This window comes from Triticum aestivum, chromosome 2B, assembly GCF_018294505.1.
Source record: "Triticum aestivum cultivar Chinese Spring chromosome 2B, IWGSC CS RefSeq v2.1, whole genome shotgun sequence".
Lineage (NCBI taxonomy): Eukaryota > Viridiplantae > Streptophyta > Magnoliopsida > Poales > Poaceae > Triticum > Triticum aestivum.
This window is the reverse complement of record NC_057798.1, coordinates 419346175-419357837: the sequence shown is the minus strand read 5'-3', so window position 1 is coordinate 419357837 and position 11663 is coordinate 419346175.

Sequence of the window (11663 nt, the reverse complement as noted above, 5' to 3'; positions counted from 1 at the left end):
TAGTGCTTTCATTGAGAGCTCCGTTGTATCATCAACAGAAGGATCAATGGCTCGCCTCTTCATCAACAATGATGCTGCGTCCATGGAAACCTTTCTTCCCGGATAGGTCTTTGTGTTTGGTGGCTTTGTGCTTCCTTCCAACTTGACCGATCGCCTCGAGCAGGTCCAGAGTTATGCCCCCGGCCACCAGATAAGGTATGGAAACCTGAGTTACGTCGCTAACATCTGAGGAGATCTAATCTTTGAGGGGTTTGCAGCCTTGGCTGCCGCCCCGTGCCCCCATCAATAAGTCTTTTCGGATCCGCTATTAGATCCCGTCCAAGGGTCGACCCTCATACCGGTCCCGACCTTAGATCCGGAGTGGGTTGCGTCATCCAAAGATGGGAGCTTTAGCCCTGCCGGACTCCTTGCCCTCGTGGAGCTCCCAACCGAAGACCCGGATGCAATCTTGAACTTGCCTCTGGACGATCACTCCGAACTATCGAGGCCTGCACTCATTGGATCCGATCATGTGTCCCATGCTGAACTCAACCTTGCAGATCCACAGTTTCCGGTCCAGCTTTCGCTCCTAAATGAAGCATTGGGATTAATGCAATCTCTCGCCATCACGGAGGCTTTACCTTTGAACTGTACCCAGCTCAAGCTAGGGGCTGAGAGCAGGGAATTTTATACCCCACCCACCACCCACTTTATAGCCACTGTTGAGGATTTAACCAACATGCTGGACTACGCGTCCGAAGACATCGACGGTATGGACGACGATGCCGACACCGAGCCGAGCCAAGTCCCACCCATCACAGACCGTTGGACGGCCACTTCAACTTAGGATGTATACTTGGTGGACACTCCTGATAAAAAGTACGATGAGGATAATCAGAACGCCGATGAGGACAAACCCGTCGATAAACCACCAAAGCGCCGACGTCAGCGATGCCGCTCACGATCGCATCAGGCGAAGGATAGTAATACTGGCACAAGAGCAATGAGACTCTGGATGATGCCAAAGATACTGAATACCCCATCGAGCCCACATCCGAACAGGACGAAAGGGAAGAAGGTCAATATAGTCCTGAACACGCTGATCAGGAAGGTTCAGAAGACAACAACTATATGCCAGAATCCGAAGAGGAAGTTAGCCTCGATGACGAAGATTTTATCGTCCCAGAGGAACCCCTCGAACAAGAACGCTTCAAGCGATAGCTCATCGCCACAGCTCGAAGCCTGAAAAAGAAACAGCAGCAGCTCAAAGCTGAACAGGATACGCTCGATGAAAGGTGGACTAAGGTCCTGGCCGCTAAGGAATATGGCCACGAGCAACCTGTCAAAAGTTACCCTAAGCGCAAGTTGCTGCCACAGTTCGATGATGAAGCCCTTGAGCCAATACCGTCAACATACAATCAGGAAGATCAACCAGACCGACCACCACGTGGACGGGATGAAGCGGCATATCAAGCCAAACACCAACCCGCACCTCCTCGCCGAAGAGGCAAGGAGATCGCAGCCGCGGGATACACATAGCCAATAAAGTTGGCCAGACTAGATCAATCTCCGGATCCAGAGGCGTTCCCTGGCGCGAGACAACGGCTATGAAGCCCGGCATGATGACCATTACTATACTCGGGATCAGAACCAAACTCAGATGTCAGCCGACCTCCGCCGCAATATCATGCGATACAGAGGGGCCGTGCATCCTTTATGCTTCGCTGATGAGGTAATGCAGCACCAATTTCCGGAAGGGTTTAAACCCATAATCATCGAACAATATGATGGAACGACGGATTCGGCCGTCTGGATTGAAGATTTCCTTCTCCACATCCACATGGCTCGTGGAGATGACCTCCATGCCATCAAATATCTTCCTCTAAAGCTGAAAGGACCAACATGACACTGGGTGAACAGCCTCCCAGAAAACTCGATTGGAACCTGGGAGAATTTGGAACATGCTTTTCGGGCCAACTTTTAGGGCACTTATGTCCGGCCACCGGATGCTGACAACTTGAGTCACATAATCCAGCAACTAGGCGAATTGGCTCGCAAGATTTGGAATCGGTTCCTAATTAAAAAGAACCAAATCATGGACTGTCCGGACACCGAAGCCTGGCCGGCCTTTAAACACAGCGTGGCTCGCCCGACAACTCGGGCAGGAAAAGTCGAAGACTATGGCAGCCTTAACTGCTCTAATGACCCGCTTTTGTGCGGGTGAGGATAGCTGGTTGGCTCTTAGAAGCAACAACTCAGGCGACCCCGGCACTTCGGAGGCCAGGGATGGCAGTGGTAAACATCACCGAAATGAAAATAAATGTTGGAACAACAACGACGACGCAGACGATACGACATTCAATGCCGGATTCAGCGGCTCTAAATCCGGTCAGCGGAAGAAATCTTTCAAAGGCAACAGGGACAGTCGATCCAGCTTGGATAAAATCCTTGAGAGGCCTTGCCAGATTCAGGGCACACCCGATAAGCCTGCCAACCATACCAACAGGAATTGTTGGGTTTTCAAATAGGCCGGTAAGATAAATACCGAACACAAGGGAAAGGGACCTCAAAGTGAAGACGATGATGAGCCCCGTCAGGCGAACACTGGGGGTCAGAAATAGTTTCCCCCTAGGTAAAAACAGTGAACATGATCTATGTCACTCACATCCCCAAAAGGGAGAGCAAGCGCGCACTATGGGACGTCTACACCGTAGAGCCTATCGCCCCCCAAGTTCAACCCATGGTCAGGCTATCCGATCACTTTTGATCGCAGGGATCACAACCAGTATCCGTCACGGGGGTTCGGTCGCCCTTGTACTTGATCCAATTATTGACAGATACCACCTCACTAGAGTCCTTATGGATGGGGGCAGCATTCTCAAGTTGATCTATTAAGACACTGTCCGTAAGATGGGCATTGACCCATCAAGAATCAAGGCTAGTAACACTACCTTTAAAGGCATAATACCGGGAGTGGAGGCCCATTGCACGGGCTCACTAACACTGGAGGTAGTATTCGGCTCCCTAGACAACTTCTGCAGTGAAGAGTTCATATTTGACATCATCCCTTTCCGCAGTGGCTATCACGCACTGCTCGGACGAACTACTTTTGCCCGCTTTAATGCAGTCCCGCACTACACTTACTTGAAGCTTAAAATGCTCAGACCTCATGGCATTATTACAGTCAATGGTAATATGGAGCGCTCCCTCCGTACTAAAGAGCACACCGCGGCCCTTGCATCCGAGGTGTATGGCGGCCTTATCAAGCCGAACAGTTCATCGACCAATAAAGACAATGATGTATCTAAACGAGTCTGGTCCGCGCATAATTGCAATAAATCAATGGATCCGGACCTTGATTAGCAATTCAGCCTCCATCGATTGCCCCATCAGGCTACGGCTTGCGTACCACGCGTACATAACTACGCACTAAAAATACCCTAGGCGATGCTAGAGGCACACTGCAGAAAAGGTCCATAGTACGGTTCGACCCCATCTGGACCACATATACCCTTTTTCTTTTCTCACTGCAGGTTCATCAACAGCCCTACTTGCTATATGGTTGTTTCAGGAGATCCTTTTAAGGCTAGCGTTTCTCCAGCCATCAAAATACTCCTATCATGTAGCGACCGCGATCCTAATGGACCGAAGTCTCTGTGAAAGTGTCATCCCTGTATCGATATGCTGACACACACAGTAATCGAGGAATTATAACAGAGTTTCAATCACACACTTATTACATCGAGGCCTCATAAAGAGTATTTGTTACACAAACAATATGGCTGTAGGCCATCTAAACTAAATAACTGTGGAAGTTTTGAAGATAAATGAGTCCATCAACTCCAACAGCATAGCTGAGTGCATGACAATGACCTATCGCACCTTATTATTTGTTAGTAAAGTCTGCAACATGAGAGATTGCAGCCGTGTAGGTCAGTAAATGGAATATGCTGGCAGATTTACACTGTAGAGCAATGAATGCAAGAAACTATATCTACATGCATATTTGGCTGGTGGAGGCTCTAAGTTTAAATGTTTTGCATAAAGCTAATTTTTCCCTACAACAAAGGAATAAATTTTATTTACTACAAAGTTATACCAATATTTGAGAAGATTCCTCCAACTCAAATCCCAACCTTAATCAAGTATCATCATTAAACCCAATTCATTAATTAAAGAGTGATGAGATCAACAATAATATCCACTTCTAGATACTCAAGATGTCCATAATCGGGGACACGTCTAACCATGATAGTTTATACACTCTGCAGAGGTTGTGCACTTCTCACCACAATACTCGACCGCATCCATGATTAGAAGATCGAGACATAGTCTTTCTGAAGCATTAACTCTCTACTCTGGGTAGACCGATACACCTACTTTCCCCTACACCTGCTAGTCCACCTCTTTAAGAGCTCACACCACTTACTCAACTATGCCAAAGTCCATAATGGATTGTGGCTGCACACAGAAGATTCTAGGCATGAAATATCATATGATCCCTTTGAGCCTGGGTGGCGAACCGAGGGAAAATCACACGGGTACTCCAGGATTCCCATGGGCAAGCACTGGTTTCTCCAGGTGCCCCAACCAATCCACCAAGATGTGTATTAAAGTAGCCACCTTAATGTTGTCCAAAAATTAATATCTCTCACAACTTCCATGTACATCACGATCCAATCCCCGTCTACGAGCATGGCGAAGCAATATATGAGCATAACGTATATTCCCGGGGTGATCAAAGGTATTTGGTTCCTACCTCAAGTACTACAACCAAACCACATGTTCCCAATCCTACTCATGGAAATATTTGAGGGGCAAAACTAATACATAGTAAAAACTGGGTATTGAAAGGTATGATCAAAGTGTAACTTGCCTTGCTGACGATCAGAAAACTCTAGGGATTCATAGTAACAAGCTTCGCACTCCAGAAAATCTAGCATAGACAAGCAATAGCATACATAAGCAATCAAACAAACGATGCAAAGAGAAAACGAGAAAAGATCCAAATAAACTCGAAACAAGGAAATAACTAATCTAAACAGGAAAAAAATCTAATAGCATTATATTAGGTGAATTAGATCTTAACAGTAGGTACATGTGATTAGCTATGATTTGCAAAAAGAATCAACTCAACGGAGCTACGAAACTCAAGATACAAACAAAACAAGATCAAATACTAATCTGAAGTAAACTCAGATTTTAATAGATCAAGTTGGTTTACTAGATAGAGGTGTTCTCTCTGAAGATTTAGGCGTTGGTTTCATGGAAATTGGACAAATGAGCTAAAAGTTGTGCTAGTTTGAAGATCTGGGGCTAATCTGCGATAAAACTATTCGTGGATAGGTCCCTGGCCAAAAATAAACAGAAAAAGAAAAATCTATCGGATGAACGTCCACTAACAGAGACTAACGAACGAAAATGTCCGTTGACAGATCTAAACGAGTGAACGTTCACTAACTAACAGATCTAAAATAAATAAACCGATCTAGACGAATAAACCGAAAAAACCCGAAGAAAACCGACGGTCGGATCTGTTTTTACTGGTTCGGCCGGTTTGGTCGACGGCGGCGACGAGGTCAATGGCAGCAGCGGCTTCAGCGAGGCGGCACGACGGCGGCAAGGCGGCGGGCGACTAGCGGCAGCGGCGGCGGCGTGAGCGGCTTTAGCGGCGGCGGTGCTGTGCGAGGGCGGCGGCGGCTTGGACGGGGTGCGTAGGCGGCGGGTCGAGCGGCTTATAAAGAGGGGGAGGGGGCGGCCTTCTTGGCCGAGGAGCAACACGGGCGACGGCGGGAGTCCGAGTCTGACCGGACTCCGGTGGCGCAGGAGCTGGGCCGAGGCCTGGCGCTGAGCTGGGCCGGCCGAGTTCAGAATTTTTTTTAAACAATTTTTTCCAAAGACTAAAAACACCCAAAAATAAATATAAATATAATCCTAAAAATTCCAGAAAAATTCACGTAGCAATATGGCCTTATTAGTGACCTCGTGAACAATTTTATGGGCCTAAACGCCTAAACTAAAAACAAACATTACAATACTAATTACTCTGCTAACTAATAAATAAACTAGAAAATAATATCAAATAAACTCTCCAAAAATTCAAAATTTTAATTTCCAATATTTTTCTACTGATTTTGAAGATGTCATATTATCTCCTCTCATTATTTAAAAAATAACTGGAAAAAGAAATTTGAAAACAATTTGATCCAATTTCCAAATTTTGATAAATCAAAAATTGATTTTTTTTGTGAAAACTCCAACTCTCTCTAATTGGTCCTTGAGTTGCTCAAGGTCTCTTGGTTCAAAATGCAAGAAAAACTAAACAACAAAATGCAATAAATCATGGATGCATATGAATGATCTATGTATAACATCCAAATTGAAAATTGGGATGTTACATATTAAAGGACTTGTTACCAAGGAGAAAGGGCGCAGACGTGCGACATGGCATCGCTGCAGTTTTTGAACTATCATTTTTAGGTCCTGTGTTAGACTTTCCCTTATGTAAAACCTTCTCTTTTTTCCCTTTAGGCATGTAACATGACCTTAATATTGAATGGCATTGCCTGTAGAAACACGCCTCAATGTATCAATAAGGATATAAAGGAAGCAGATGATGGTCACCTTCTTGGTGGGATTCTTCTATTATCTTGTCATCTGTGTTCCCCCTTACGTTCGACTGACACACGTGGCTCGGCATGGCCTTCATACTAGGGGCTGTATCTGGCCCCGCAAACTCTTAAGTCCAAACACCTATAGGGAACTCTTCGGCATCTTGGATATTGCATTATATGCATCGGCTCCGAATAGTGTCTTTGGTCTATAGTTGGGTTGCCCGGCTCCTGTGTTTGCCACCTTATGTTCTGCAAGTTTGGCTGAGATAGTAAGGGAGAACTACTATGATTGTATTTCTGGCTCGTCTGGTTAAGTACCTTAGTAGAGAAAGCAAAAACTGACTATCAGGATATGCGAGAGCGGGTCAGCGATCCGGTGACTCAGTGTCATACTACGAATCGTTCGCGATTTATGTTGTGTTATACGAGGGGCTGGGTTTTGACCAGCTGCGTTGCAAAGGTGCCGCACTCAGGATTGTCGTTCACGCAACAAGGGGCTAGTACTTAGCGCCACCAATGGACTCTTATGGCTAAGAAAAAGTACTAAAACCGCATAGTCTGATTGCCTAGTTCACCTCACAAGACGCCTCCTACATCGGACAAAGACATTGGATAAAGTGTGGTCATGTGTTCCCGAACACCCTTGTAATATATACATGGGGGCAGAAGCCGACGAATGGTAAACTTTCAGACTTATAAATGGACAAACAGGAGGATAAACTAATCATAAAGCGTAAGAATAACTATTTTACACCACAAGTTCAGTACATGACTCTCACAAACTAGACTCTACTAATCAAATATGGTGTGCTTTGAGCACTGGTCGTCTACAATGCGAGCTCCCTCGAGAACCTCGCCGAAGTACTTCTCCGGTCGCCGGTGATCCTTGCCTTCAGGTGGCCCCGCAGTGGCAATCTCAGTGGCCTTCATCTTCACCCATTGCACCTTGACTCGGGCAAAGGCCATCCGGGCACCTTCTATGCAGGATGACCGCTTGATGGCGTTAACCCGAGGACAGGCCTCGGCCAGCCGCTTCACAAGTCCGAAATAGCTGCTGGGTATGGGCTCGGCTGGCCAAAGAAGGACTATTACATCCTTCATGGCCAGTTCGGCCACCCCGTCACTACAAAAAAATACACTACCGTGATGATACGTGTTTGTCACAGTAGGTCACGTTTTCTGTCATGCATGTACATCCATGACAATTTTATGATAGAATCAAGATAGTCATACATGTGCTGTCGTAGAAGTGTTCCATGACATTACCAAAATTATCATCACGGAAGTGTCCACTTCCATGACGATAAATCGTGCGTCATAGAAGTGCTTTCGTCAAGGGTGACCGACACGTGGCATCCACCTCAACAGGTCGCCGTTAAGCTATCAAGTCTGGTTTTGGATCTGATATCCCGTTAATAGCCCGGACCAATGAGGATTTTCCATGTGTAAAATTCTCATTGGCCAGAGGAAACACGTGTTGGCTCACCGTTGGGACAGATGTCATCCAGTCATTGGACAGGAGGTGCCTATGATACGTCTACACATGGCACGGCCCAACAGAGGCCCATTCCGGTGAAAAGCCCGACCCATTTGACTTGGTCAAAAGGTAACAGGCCGGCCCATGGAAAGCCTGTTAACGGCCTGTTCGTATATAGCCCATTTACGGCTTGCTAACTCCCGATCTGTTACGGCCTACCAGAATTAAGCCTAGTAGCTTCATCTGGGCCATCCAATATGATTCCAGCCCGTTGTAACTTCTGGCCCATGTATGGCCCATGATGTCTTTCGGCCCATATGAGGCCCTCTGTAACTCTCGGCCCATTAAAGGCCCGAGATGAAACTGGCCCATAATGAACAGTGTATCACTTTATACCCATTAACGGCCCATTATTCCATCAGCCGTTTCCAGCCCGTGTTAACTTTCGGCTTTCTAATGGCCCATTTATTCTTGGGCTCATTTCTAGAATTCAATTAGGTACGGTCTGTTACTGGCCTATTTTGTTTGTGGGCCATATTCAGCCTGTGGTTACATTCGGCCCGTTTGTGGCTCATTAACCCATTGGGTTGTTTTCATAGCATTATCGAATACGCCCTATGAACAACCCGATATGGTCCACGAATAGAACGACCCATGTTTTGTGAAATGATTATACGCCCCGTAGAAGGCCCATGGATCCTATGGCCCGTAGAAGGCCCATGGATCATACGACCCATAGAAAGTACGTGGATCCTACGGCCCATAGAAGGCCCATGGATCCTACGGCCTGTAGAAGGCCCACGGATCCTACGGCCTGCAGGAGGCTCATGGTTACAACAGTCAGTGTGTTGCCATGATTATTGTGGCCTAGTTACCAAAAATAGGTTATTGTGGCCACTAGAAAAACACGGAAAAGAACTGAAGTGACTACAAGCAAACAACTAAACAAGACAATAAGGTAATAAATAAGCAAGCAACTAACGCTAGCCTATTACAGCTATTACATATATTACATCCTCTGGGCATCAAAGTTCGCCACCAGTGCAAATATAGGGAACAAAGCAGCATATTACATACACTGGCCGTCAAAATTGGCCACTAGTGCAAATAAACGCGGCAACAAAACAAGTCCATAACTGAAACAACTTCAGAAGAGCTCAAGAAACGTTATCCTAGGTATCCACCATGCTGGCAATAAGCTTAGCAAGCTTATTAGCTTTGTCCGTTTTGGCACTAAAATTTTCCAACGCTTGCAGTTGCACCAGTAAGTATGCATCTGAATGCTCCAGGGACTTCCACAGTCCTTCGCTTCTCGTCGCAACACAGCTGGTCAATGTCTTTCAACTTGTAGTTAAGACTCAAGAAACCGAACTGATTCAGAGAGTGAGTCTGAATAGCTTGTGCCAGCGGTAGTGGCTAGTAACTCGAACACTAAACCAAGACAGGACTTTTGGGTTGTCTCACTGTCTTCAAGATAGATTTTCCTAGCTGTTTTATTAGCTTTGTTGGAGACCAACAAGGATGTCTCACTATCCTGAACCTTATCTGCATTACTTCCTTCACCATTGCTTAATAAGGCACTCTTCCCCAATATTCTGTCAGCATTCTAAAAGAAGAAACAAGCAGACACATAACAGGTTTAGCATGTACTAGTATATGAAACTCATTTTGGTGAACCAGTTCATCAGTAAGGTGGACAAGATTAAACTACCAAGTCTTCTATTGCCAAGTAGTACATTATAAAAGCATCAAACAAACATATATCTATGTCCTGTGGTCACTGCATTGTCTTGCCAAATCAAAATAGAGACACGGTTCAAACCATATCAGTTCAAGAGAAAGCAACACTGAAAGAATACAAAGCGTGGGAAACTAGACGGCACAACAAGATTTCAGATGGGTACCACGGGTCTACATGTACAACAACACTATTGGCCCTGTTATGATGCTAGTAATGTGCATGATATGAGAAGTTAACTGTATACACAATTGAAATTGAAATCAACAGAGCTATTTATAAGAGGAAATCTATTAAAGAAACATGCCTAAACATACCTGTCGTGCCATTGGAGTTTCCATTGGATCGTTCAATTTAAAAATAAGTTTGTATGAGTAAATATAGTGATACAAAAGCAAAGCAGTATGCACGATAGCAATGGAATCTTAAATGAGAACATTTGTTCTTCAGGTTTAAGCACTTGTTCTACATGAATAGAGTACAGTAAGACGCAAGCATATAGTAATTAAAACAAAATAAGCTCATAGACCTTACCACATTCTTGGTTAGAGACCAGTAAGGAACAAGGCGTTCCCAATCATCGTCCAGTAAATGTGTCTCGAGAGAACGTAAGGGAATTTGATGAGTTTCTTTGCCAATAAAGTACGTTTTCTTCAGGTAATTCCAATACTGCCACCAAGCATTCTTGAAGATAGAAGAGGTATTATCATAGGTTACCTCATCCTGAGTTTCTAAATCGATCCTTCTCTATAGAGAAAAATGGGAAAATTTGTTGTATTATAACCATCATGGAGGTAGAATGTATGGGACAAAGCAAAGTAATTGCCATGAATAACATTACTTACACATGATTCCTAGACAAACACCTGCAGCTGGCATTTTCCTTCATCTTTAGTATAATATTTTCATGACGGCAAGTTGCACACATAGGATTTAACAACATCAAATGCGATAGATGCTAAACTATGAATGGCTGGTTGTGCTTCCTCCACAGGACCAGGTGTACTAACTTGTGGAGTTGGGGTTCACCGTGGTAGCACTGGCGCTTTGGGCACTGGAGCTACATTACTAACTGCTCTTGTTTGGGAGCTCTATGGTGGAGATGGTGTTGTGTCAATAGGAACTAGGTTATTATATGTTGGGGTTGGGGTTAGATTGGGTGAAGCTGGTTCTCTGTCCATCGCAGTAGGGGTAGAATCTACGAGAGTCTGGGTTATGTGTGGTAGGGCTGGTTCTCATGCACGTACAACTGGGGTGCTATCTCCACCAAGAGGTAGCACTATTTTATTTGAAGACCGTGTTTTTACTCCGTTAGATACTGCCATCACCCGCACCCAATTCAAATGACTGATACACAGGAAACATAGTTGAATGTACAAACATTGTATGAGAGACATATGCAATAGACAGCATGGAAAAAAGAGGGCAATAAATAGTTGAGATGTATATTTTTTAACTAAAACAGATAGCATGACATAATTTCACATATATGATGTCTATGTAAACTGGATAGCATAGCATAACATAATTCAAAGATATGATGACTCTAAATAGGATCGCATGACATAATTCACATACATGTTATCTAAGTAACCGGGATCACATGATTTATTTCGCATATGTGATTTATATGCTAAGCAGAGGGCATTCGCATATATGATGTCTGAACTAAGAACATGGTGTTGAATATTGTGTATATGATGCTTAGACTATGCAATGCAGGACACCATATGCACGATATGAGCAGTAGAACCGTGCCAAGTTAGAGCATACACCTCGGTGGGGGAATAGGACTGGTCATCTGTCTCTGAATCCATCTCTGAGGAGCTATCGGGACCCAGCAAGAGATTTGCTT